The sequence below is a fragment of the Danio rerio genome, chromosome 16 (assembly GCF_049306965.1).
Source record: "Danio rerio strain Tuebingen ecotype United States chromosome 16, GRCz12tu, whole genome shotgun sequence".
NCBI lineage: Eukaryota > Metazoa > Chordata > Actinopteri > Cypriniformes > Danionidae > Danio > Danio rerio.
This window is the reverse complement of record NC_133191.1, coordinates 3,563,145-3,575,000: the sequence shown is the minus strand read 5'-3', so window position 1 is coordinate 3,575,000 and position 11,856 is coordinate 3,563,145. Positions and strand designations below refer to the sequence as shown.

The 11,856-nt window shown below is 40.3% G+C and overlaps 1 long non-coding RNA gene across 1 annotated transcript in view; it reads left to right on the top strand.

Annotated features, from left to right (window-relative positions):
• Window positions 1–11,856, top strand: part of LOC141378137 (uncharacterized) — an 88,283-nt gene that overhangs the window by 59,078 nt on the left and 17,349 nt on the right. The window lies entirely within an intron of this gene.

The window sequence follows — 11,856 nt, the reverse complement described above, 5'->3', positions numbered from 1 at the left end:
TGCATGGCAGCGAGCATTGATTAAACCTCCCCTGTTTGGCATTTGGATAATGAACAAACACTGTAGAGAAATGGCAACTATTAACCTTTTACCCCCATTTTCCCCATTGCTATTGAAACAGTCCTGGTTTGATTCGCCTTATGGAAATCAATGAATTAAGGCTGACATTGTATATATGTTATTGTTATTTTTAATTGCAAAAGTTTTTACCGCTCTTTGATGTTCACTTGAATCCAAAACTCCACTGAAGTGAATAATCTGAATATCTCAAAAGAACAGATAGCATTTGTTTGCAGAAGTTTTCTGAAATTGCACGTTTTCTTCAATCCACAATGCACGTGGGAGGCTGTGAGTGTGTTTTTCTCTCAGTACAGCTGTCCGTCTCAGTGGTAGGTAAAGTCGGCACGGGAGGGTGTTTGGCGCTCTCTTTGTCCCCATGAAGTTCTCAGTGCCCATGAAAATATCCGTTTTTTTTTGTGATTGCCAGTCTTTGCGGATTGCATTGTTTTCCTTCCTTCTGTCATTTATATTTCATTTATACTCTGCTGAAAAGAGCGGCATGGCTGGTCGCCAGCATATGTTCTGTTTCAGATGCTGGTGTTCTGGTTTGTCTCCAGCAGACGTCTAACCAGCACGACTACTACACTAAACCGGCTCCACCAAAGATCATGCTGGTCCAGAAAATGAATGAATTCAGCCAGTTCCAAAAACCATTAACCAACCTTCAATCACGCTGATCTGTGTATTTCTTACTCAATCTACGGAAATCTGCATGCTTCTTCCTCAAATCAGACTAGTTGTTGGATGTTAAACTGTTTACCATCACTGTTGGACATTTTTAAAATTCAGCTGTTGTAATGTATGATATCCAGGCTCGGATTGGCTAATCGGGAGAACTGGCAGAATTCCCAATGGGCCGGTCCGTTTTTTGGCCGCGAGGGCCGGTGTCGCTAGCTACTTGCACTCTCAAGCCTGGTCTATACTTCTGCGTCAAGTGACCGGCGTAACCAACGGCGCATGCAACGTGCATTGCTGTGCATTTATTCTTCTGCGCACTGTCTCTGTTGGTCTGCATTAACACTTCCAAAACGCTAGCTGGCAGTGAGGTGTTAATGTATCTCTGTGTTGAGTTTCTCCGCCTGTGTTTTGTTCTTTCTGAATGCTTCCGGGATGTACAAGTGGCTCAAACTCGCTCATTTTGAGGCAGGAACTGGCGGACGTGCAACAACTTTAACTGTGAGGTAAACACAAAACAAAGCTTTAACGCCCCATTCACACAGGGCGTCAGCGTCAACGCTTCCCATTCACTTTGAATGGGTGACGTCAGGCGTTGCCGAACTGCATTGTGGATCCGTCAGCGCCGCTTTAGAGGCGTTGCTCGCTGCAGAAGTTGGGACTAGTTCAACTTTTCAAGCGGCAACAAAAGCGTCAGCCAATCAGATCGCTGTATGTAAATACACCAGCAAGACAGTGGCCTATTGCTGACTGAATTTTATTGGCTGATGCTTCTATGACGATCGTTTCAGCCCCAACTTCAGACACACCTTCAGTCAAGCGTTGACGCTGAAGCCCCGTGTGAATGGGGCTTAAATCCGGAGCTCCTTCACGGGACTCCATACTTGTAAACAATCGCTCCATTGGGCTAGCGCCGCTCTCACGGCTCTCTGTCCCGCCTAGACTCGTCAGCGCTACCAAACCGACCAATCACAGAGCTTGCGCTACGCGTCGTTGCAACGTGTAGTTACATTTTTTTAGAGGTGCATGTCAGCGACGCCTATGGCCACGGTGTAGGGCTATGCATCAGCGCCGTAGCATATGCTTGCGCTTGACGCAGAAGTATAAATCAGCCTTCAGAAGTTGCACTTTTTTTCATTTATTTCTTTATTTGACCATAGCCTCACTCTTTTTATTCATTATTTTGAGCTCTGCTCTTTTTATTTATTTTCTCGCAGCCCCGTGAGCAAAATGCAGCCTGCAGGTTAATGATGATGTAACACTCCACCCCAAACAGTGGCACCTTAGTGAATATTAATTAATATTAATGAAAATTACACCTGCTCGATGAAAATCAGATGATTCACTACATTAATAAATCTGACATAACTTGATCAGAAATCTAAAAAGGGGAGAAAAAGAGTAGGGTCAAAAAAGAGTGCAGTGCAATATTCAACAGCGCAACGTGGTCTAGTGGTTGTATTGTGTAGTGGGGGTAGTGGTTGCGCCGCCACCAATCCGAATTCGAACCTCACCAGACTATAATAACATTTTTCATTTTCAGTTTTAAGACATATAATACTGTTTGGTTTACTTATGTAGAGGTACATATTTTCTTTTCTTTTGTGTGACGACCGTTACAAAGGACTGGATATCTATAAAGAACTAATGTTCTCATATTTATTAAAAACATTTGAAGTTCTAAAGCAGCTGTGTCCTTGAAAAAGACGTGCTAGTGTCATTTAAACTGAATTAATAAATAACCATATTTTAATATAGTCAGTCGTCGACTGAGGTGGGCCGGTCTAAGGCTTGAAACTCCAGGGCAAAAAAGGAGTCCCACTCCGGCCCTGATGATATCTATATATGTGTATAAACAATTAAAATCTATATATGTAAAAGGTATGGAGAGGGCATTACTTTTGGGTGAAATATACCTTTAAAATACAGAAAATATTGGAAATATGTAGACAATGTCCAGAACCAAATTACTTTTGCAATCAAAAGACTGGCATCAATAGTCTGTTTAACGTGACCTCTTCAGCACCAAGCAACAGCTTTAACTTTGGTTTTTGTCTTTTCTGAAGTCGCATGCTACCCAATATCAAGCATCTCTCATTATTTTCTAAAAGTTCTTCCTTAGATTTAGCATCTTCTATCTTTCTTTTTTTATCTCCAGGTGAATTTCATACTGCCTGTAATATTGGACTGTATATAATATTCAGGTCTGGACTCTGTGGAGGCCATTTCATGACTGTCTTTGTTTCAATCAGCTATTTTTCTCCCCAAATATGATTTCATTACATTAGCAGCACGTTTTGAGACCAATATCATGCTTGAAAATAAAACTCTTATTGGGCATATCCAGGGCTTAACATTAACTTTTTTGATCACCAGCCACTGTGGCTAGTAGTTTTTCAACATTACTAGCCACTCGCCATTTTCACTAGCCACAATTTTATTGTTGGGAAAATATATTTTATACACATAAATATGACTTTGACAAGCTAAAATTACTTGATTTAGAGTTTGCGTTATCTCTACATGCCATTACACTTTTTGTGTGTCGTGTATGAGCTTGCTCAATAATCATGAGCAAATGGGTCGGGTTTCATATATTACAATTAGTTTTCATAATTTTCAGAGCCCAAAATTAAGGATTTACCCAATTTATCTCTGACCACACTATAAATAAATAGTTAATCATTTCTTAGCCACAAATTTTAAATGTGTGATAACATGCAAAATATAGCTGAATACTAAACTTTTTATTTAACAAAACATATGCACAGTCACATGTCCTGGCTAAAGGACCCAGATCACTAATTAACTACACATAAATGGGGAGTTATTCTCCCATTAAAGCAATGTTATTGTAATATATATATATATATATAATTAAACCAAATTAATGCAAAAGAAAGCAGGTAAAAAACATACTGTGTGATAATGAAAGGGTGATAACACACGCATGGTTACTGATAAATAACGGTTAATAATCCGTTTAAAGAATGGTTAAACCGAAAGCAATTGGCGCTGCTTACAATAAATCAACTCTGGAACTCTTGAAAGCAGCAAGTTTGTGGATGTTCCACCCTTTTTGTTCAGTCTATTTGAAAGAGAATTGATCGCATCAGTTGTGTTTCTAGACAGAGTTGCTTCACAAAAGGAAACGGGAGCGCGCACGCGTTATAAACAGTCGCGCGCATCACCTCAGCTGTTAGCGCAGGTGATTATCCTCTCATTCGGTATTCACCTGCTTTGCTCACGCAAAGTTGCGAACGCACTTATTTTTGTAAGTCGTGTTGCTTCTCGATCCCGTGTGCATGCATATTGGACCATCCTTAGTGTCGAACCCTGCTTTTAAGAATTACTATCTGGGAAAATTATTTTCAACCAGCCAAAGTGGCTAGTGGGAGTGTCTGTCTTACCCGCCACCGCCGAAATCTACCCGCATTTGGTGGGTTGGCGGGTGTTAATGTCAAGCCCTGGGCATATCCCTTATTTTCACATCCCAATGTTGACAGGTATATAAGACTTTTACACAGTACTGTATATACACAAAGCATTAAACATAGCAAGCAAAGGCACCATGTATTAACATTGAAACCCAATACGGATGCATTTAAATGATCATACGCTAAAAGTAGGCTAGTTTTACCATGAGAAAAACACCACATTCCCTAATGGACTTTATAAGTTCTCAATAAATGCTTATTGCTCTCCACTGAGAGAACTCTCTTCTATCAATGCATGACTAGTGAGGGCAGTTAAGTGTAGTGGGCCTGCGCTCTAATATTTATAGTAATTGTGCAATGGGAACATTATTTATAATTTATTATTTAGCTCGCAGTGCATTTACGGCGACAAAATGACCAAGGCTAGCGCAATACATTATCTTTTGCCGAATAAAGATTAGTGACCCTTATATACCCATGATACATTGTTGAAACCACAAACTCACTGGAAATCCATTAGGGAGTCACTTTACAATGACGGTTCGCAGGGGTTTGGGTAATTAAACACACAAAAGAGGCAAGCATCTACAAAAGCAGATCTCTGTACAGCATAATATTATCGTTCGCATTTGTCAAAAATAATAGGCAGTCCAGGAGAAGGATTTCGGTGGTTCTTTTCAGCCGGTAAATGTGAAACGCATCTGTTCTTCAGACTCGGAGGGTTGGCTCCGTCTCGGGGAAAGGTATCTTTCAGCCTGTAGAGTGGCTGAAGCACCGGCTGGACATAATGAGGCTGAGCTTTACAGTTCTTTTAACAATGAGGAGGAGTGTAGCCACTCGTTCTGTGTTTGACAGCTCAAAGCCAAGTGTGTGACAGAACGGTGTGCCGAGTTCACTCCATTACACACACCGGCTTAACCATCGTCATTTGAAACAGGTTTACCATCAGGCGCTGAAGTGCAGAAATAACAGAGGTGCTCTAGAAAATACATCGGTTCAACTCAGTGATGATTTCTCTTTCAGTTTCTCTGGTCACAATTAAAAACAAAAAGTTATACTCCAATGAGTGTTTCCTCATAATTGGGAGCTTATATTTGAAGATGGCTTTGAGGTTTTACTGTTCTTCGTGTTGAGGATAAAAGTGCATCGCATAGACCATGGCTGCTAGCTGAGCTTCCCACTGTCTACATATGCTACCTTTTTACAGTACAGACAGCTGAAAAGAAATGGAATAAGTGACAGATCTTAATAAGCTTCATATGTTGGAACATCTTTTTAGATCACTTGAATGGGCAAAGAGCTTTACACTTTTGAGAATGGTCTTTCCTGAAAATTATTTGTGCAACCTGTATTGTTTTAAAGTTGCCTGCAAGCACCCACTTGCTAGTTGATTATTGGCTGTTCACTGTCACGGGCTCACAAGCAAGTGATCACTTCCATTCTGTTGTACTTCAAATTTTTTCCCATTATTCTTGCAAACGCATCTTAAAGTGGGCAGCAGTACGGAGTCTTCTTTGTCACTTCAAAGCGCACCACACATTCTCTATTGGAGACAGGTCAGGACTGCAGGCAGGCCAGTCAAGTACCTGTATCCTCTTCCTCCGCAGCCAAGACTTTGAACTGTACGCAGGATGTGGTTTTGCATTGTCTTGTTGAAATATGCATGAGTGGTCCTGGAAAAGAAGGCCAATAGTACCCTTTTGGTGCCCGTGGTATATGACAAAGTTTCAGTCGACGTCATTCTCGCTTGAGGAAATGTCAAAGTAAAGCTGTACGGGCCGTTCACATATCATGAGAAGCACATCTCAGAGGCTGTATACACATAAATACTTCAGTATAGATGTTCATTATTAACCTTACTATAAACAGGATTTGATTATAACTGCAGATCAATAATAGGACGAAATAGTTTACTGTAACATAAGCAGTTATATAAAATAGATTAATAAATGCAGCATACAGTATATGAACACATACAGCCCCCTACAGTCTTCGATATGTTACCAATTACAGATAAACTACACACAGCAGACATTTAGTCCTTATTTGGCTTAAAAAACACACGCAATATAGCCCACAGTCAGCGCAAACCTCTCATCTGTGTCTGTAATCTTCAGCAGCACATGTAAACTCTGTTAGAAGGTAATTTCGTTGTTCTGAGTTTATAATATCCAAAAGGTGATGATAATAGTTTCTCCATGTGTTAGGTTGCTGAAAGAATCATTTGCTCTTTTGTTTTTTCACGTTTCACTCTTTTGTGCGCTTCTGAAAGGTCTAGATGTTAGAAGCACTTCAATAATCACGTGTGCGTTATTAACTTTAGCTCAAGTAGCTCATTTTTTCAAAAATAGACGCACGGCGAGCACAAGCAAGAAATCGAAACCGCTTGTGCTTTAAATGGCCTTGCAAACAACAACTATAGGCACAGAGTAGATTCTGCTCTTCTTCTTGGCTTTGTGGCTGTTCATCAAGACGACAACAAGGTTTGTTTAAGCTTGGGTCGACCATGGCTTGTTATTATATATATAATATTATGTTATAAACATATATTATAATTATATTATAATATTATTATTATGTATATATATATATATATATATATATATATATATATATATATATATATATATTTATTTATTTATTTTTTTTTGATTATGTATTTATTATTATGATGTAATGTCTTGGCTCTTGGCTGTGTATTTAAAAAATGGCGGTTCCTTTGTTTTCATTCTCCTGCTTGTGCACGTGCTAGTGACATATCTCTGTAAACCAATAGTGTTCAGCTGCGCATCTAGCGGTGCCTTTTGATATCCTTTTGTTGTACGGTACATTTCGCTTTTTGGTACCTTTTGACAGTGCAAAAGGCCATAAAAGTGCACCGAACCGTACTGCTTAGTGGAAAGGTACTTTTCCACATTAATAATTCCTTTGCCAAGGCCACTGACACAACCCCATGCCATGATAGACCCTGGCTAGAGAAGTCTTCCGTACTTCTGGACACTGTTAACATAGGGTTTCCTTTTGGCACAGTACAGTATTAACTGACATTTGTGTATGTAACTACATATTGTGGTACTCGGCAAAGGTTTGTCAAAGTAGTCCTGAGCCCATCTGCTGATACCGCTTATAGATGAATGAGGATTTTTGATGCAGCGCCACCTAAGGGATTAGAGATCACAGTTTTAGCTTAGGCTTGTGCCCTTGTCTCTTAAGCACTGAAACTCCAGATTTCTCGTCTTTCCATCTTTCTTTGAGGAACACTGTTTTTAAACATTGCAATGTGGATTATTGGGAGGCCGATAAGGATGTATGGAGGGAATGTGGCCAGGACACGGGGGTTATACCCCTCCTCTTTACGAGAAGTGCCATGGGATTTTTAATAACCACAGAGAGTCAAGACCTCCGTTTAATGTTTCATCCGAAAGATGACGTCCACTGACAGTATAGTGTCCTCTTCACTTCACTAGGCATTAGGACTCACCAAAAACTGCGGGTTGAGCGCCCCCTGCTGGCCTCGCTAACACCATTTTCAACAGTAACCTAATTTTCCAGCCTGATCTCATGAGAAAACGTAAGTATTTTACGTTTTGGCAGTTTAGTGGCTAATTCGTACGTATTCGGGGATGAGCAAATCGTACTAAATTGTACGAATTAAATTGTACGAATTCATACGAGTTAGCCACCAAATCAAAAAGTTACGAATTGCCGTGAGATTGTGTTGAGTTTTTACCATGTGGTCTCCCATCCAGGTACTGACCAAGCCCAGCCCTGCTTAGCTTCCGTGAGCAACCAGTCTTGGGCTGCAGGGTGATATGGCTGTAGCAGTCATACCATATTACATATATATTTTTATATTTAGCCGAGAATCCTTTAAAATGCCTGGCTTTCATCCAAGACTATGTAGACGGAGGTCTAAAATATAGAGAAAATGCTGTATTTTAAATTAAATCTGCCCGTATCGATGTAGCTTGGTTCTCTGACGTTAAAATCAACATTAGATTTCCAGGCAAATGAAAACACGAACAATACACACTCATGCCTTGAACACATACACACTGAATTTACACAGCGTGCCAGAGTTTATAATGTAATACCCTGAATGTGCAACTTTTATCTAAGTTTACCTCAGAGTTAATGCTGCTAACATTCATCTAATTAAATCCAGCCTAATTAAATATAATTAGAAATTCCTCATAAGTGCCGCTGTGGAATGATATGATTGACTGAAATGTACATAAACTATGTGCTGCCCACGACGCATGATAAAATCAGCGACGATTACAAAAAAACACCAGTAAAAGACAGCTGGATCGCTTGTCCCTGCGCATTTCATTTCAAGTGCTGTTTAGCAGTGACCTTGGCAGCTCATTAGCAATAAGCTGACAACCATTTTCAGCAAATGAGCAAAATAATAAGGGTAGAGTCTCAATTAATTGCAACCTGCTGCTAGTTAGGCATGTGGCGTGTGCTCTCCGCCCTCCAGGTGGCCGCCGCGCATCGACAAGACATGTCACATAAACAAAAGCACACATGAAATGCACTGTCTGTATTTATTCCGGAGGCTTTGATGTGAAAATGTACTGCAGATAGGCTGAAAATCAATCGTACCTTAGCTGTGGGATTTAAATATGGAATATTGGTCTCCTAATGGTTTTTATGTAGACCAGACATCTTGCTTAAGCGATCAACATCACAGTTCTGCACAAAGATTAGTTCTGCATGCTTTGCCTTGATAAGAAATCCACCATATGATGTTTATCAGGTTTTGATCTCACCCTTTAAAAGGCGGCATGATTTAAAAAACGGAAGCTGTAAACTGAAGATTATGCATGCCGCTGAATCAAAAGTGTGAAAATGACAGAAAACGAGTAAACAAATATCTTGTAATAATCTTTCGGAATATTTAGTGTCAGTCGAGCCTCTGGTGCAAACCCAATTTACATGAAACACTGCGCAAATTATTTACAGTTATTTTCAAAAAGTCATTCTTGTCACATACCTTATAATTAAATGATGAGACTTTTTAAATGTGCCTTTTTAAATGTATTTTAAAATGCAAATATGTTGCTGATAGTGGCGCAGTGGGTAGCACGTTCGCCTCACAGCAAGAAGGTCGCTAGTTTGAGCCTCGGCTGGGTCAGTTGGTGTTTCTGTGTGGAGTTTGCATGTTCTCCCAGTGTTGGTGTGGGTTTCCTCCGGGTGCTCCGGTTTCCCCCACAAGTCCAAAAACGTGGTGAATTGGGTAGGCTAAATTGTCTGTAGTGTATGTGTGTGAATGAGTGTGTATGGATGTTTCCCAGAGATAATAATAATAATAATAATAATAATAATAATTCCTTACATTTATATAGCGCTTTTCTGGGCACTCAAAGCGCTTTACACACAATGGGGGGAATCTCCTCATCCACCACCAGCGTGCAGCATCCACCTGGATGACGCGACGGCAGTCATTTTGAGCTGATTGGTGGAGAGGAGACAGTGATAAAGCCAATTGGAATATGGGGATGGTTAGGAGGCCATGATGGACAGAGGCCAGTGGGCAGATTTGGCCAGGATGCCGGGGTTAAACCCCTACTCTTTTCGAAGGACATCCTGTGATTTTTAACGTCTCATCCGAAAGAGCAGTATGGCGTCCCCATCACTATACTGGGGCATTAGGACCCACACAGACCGCAGGTTGGGCGCCCCCTGCTGGCCTCACTAACACCACTTCCGGCAGCAACCTAGCTTTCCCATGTGGTCTCCCATCCAGGTACTGACCGGGCGCAGCCCTGCTTAGCTTCAGTGGGCGACCATGTGAGAGTTGCAGAGAGCTAGCTGCCGGCTGGATTGCAGAGATGGGTTGCAGCTGGAAGTGCATCCGCTGTGTCGAACATATGCTGGATAAGTTGGCGGTTCACTCCGCTGTGGCGACCTCTGATTAATAAAGGGACTAAGCCGAAAAGAAAATGAATGAATGAATATTGCTGATATTCTTGTGCCTTAATAGTGAGAAAAATTATGGCTTACGGAGTCATAAATATATGAATAAATATTTGAATAATCAATATTTTCATCTTGTAGTTGTGGTTTCCTTCGTTCAATCATTCATTATGCATACATACATACGCACACACTCACCGGCCACTTTATTAGGTACACGCAAGTTAACGCAAATTTCTAATCAGCCGATCACATGGCAGCCACTCAATGCATTTAGGCATGTAGACATGGTCAAAACGATCTGCTGCAGTTCAAACCGAGCATCAGAATGGGGAAGAAAGGGGATTTAACTGACTTGAATGTGGTTGTTGGTGCCAGATGGGCTGGTCTGAGTATTTCAGAAACTGCTGATCTACTGGGATTTTCACGCACAACCATCTCTAGGGTTTACAGGGAACGGTTTGAACAAGAGGAAATATCCAGTGAGCGGCAGTTCTGTGGGCGCAAATGTCTTGTTAATGCCAGAGAATGGCCAGATCGGTTTTAGCTAATTGAAAGTAACAGTAACTCAAATAAGCACTCGCTACAACCCATGTCTGCAGAAGAGCTTCTCTGAATGCACAACTCGTCCAACATTGAGACAGATGGGCTACAGCAGCAGAAGATGACACCGGGTGCCGCTCCTGTCAGCTAAGAACAGGAAACTGAGGCTACAATTTGCACAGGCTCACCCAAATTGAACAAAAGAAGATTGGAGAAATATTGCCTGGTCTGATGACTCTCAAATTCTGCTGCGATAGTCGGATGGTAGAGTTAGAATCTGACGTCAACAGCATGAAAGCATGGATCCATCCTGACTTGTATTAATGGTGAGGCTGGTGGTGGTGGTGTAGTGGTGTTGGGGATACATTTTTGATACACTTTGGGCCCCTTACAACCAGTTGAACGCCACAGCCTACCTAATTATAGACTTTTTTAGGCAATATTGCAGTAAGAATGCATTTATAAGAGTTTCACCTATTTAAAAATCTGTTTTAATGATTTCCGGGACGGTTTTTGCTAGAACCCTTTTATTGGGTTAATGTTGGTGAATTTGTATTTCGAACTTTTGCTGTTACTTTTTACATTGTTTTACCGCCTGCCTCGACCATTCACCTGGACAGTGACTATGCTTTTGAATTATCTGCATGCTCCTGTCTGTTCCTGTTTTGATCTTTCCTGCTTGACGATTCTCTTAATAAACTGCATGCTGATTCTCATCTCCCCTGTACCCCGGCTCATTACAGAAATACAAACCGAACTATTTATTTAATTAATATTGTGCCGTTTACTGTTGTAATCTTTGATTAGTGAGCAAGATCCAGACATTTCAATATTCTACAGAATTAAATAATTAAATTGCTAACTCTAAAGTTTTAAAATTGGCAACATAGTTTTTTTTCCAACTATTAATATACCTTTAGATGTGAATACATAGTGGAAATTTCTTACACAAAAAGTTTTTTTTTTTTTCATTTAATCATGGTTGTTTAGTTTTTTTAATTTTTTTATTTTACACACTTGTGTGGTCAAACTGTTGCAAATATGCAGTATTGCTCTTGAAGCACTATATTACTACTTCAAATTAAGCATGCATTAGTTTTTATTTCTTCCTTGTCTTCTATTATTAATATTATCATAATAATAATAATAATAATAAGACTTATAGCTGCAAGGAATCATCTTATTTGCATCGCCACACAACGTTCTGGATAATGAATTC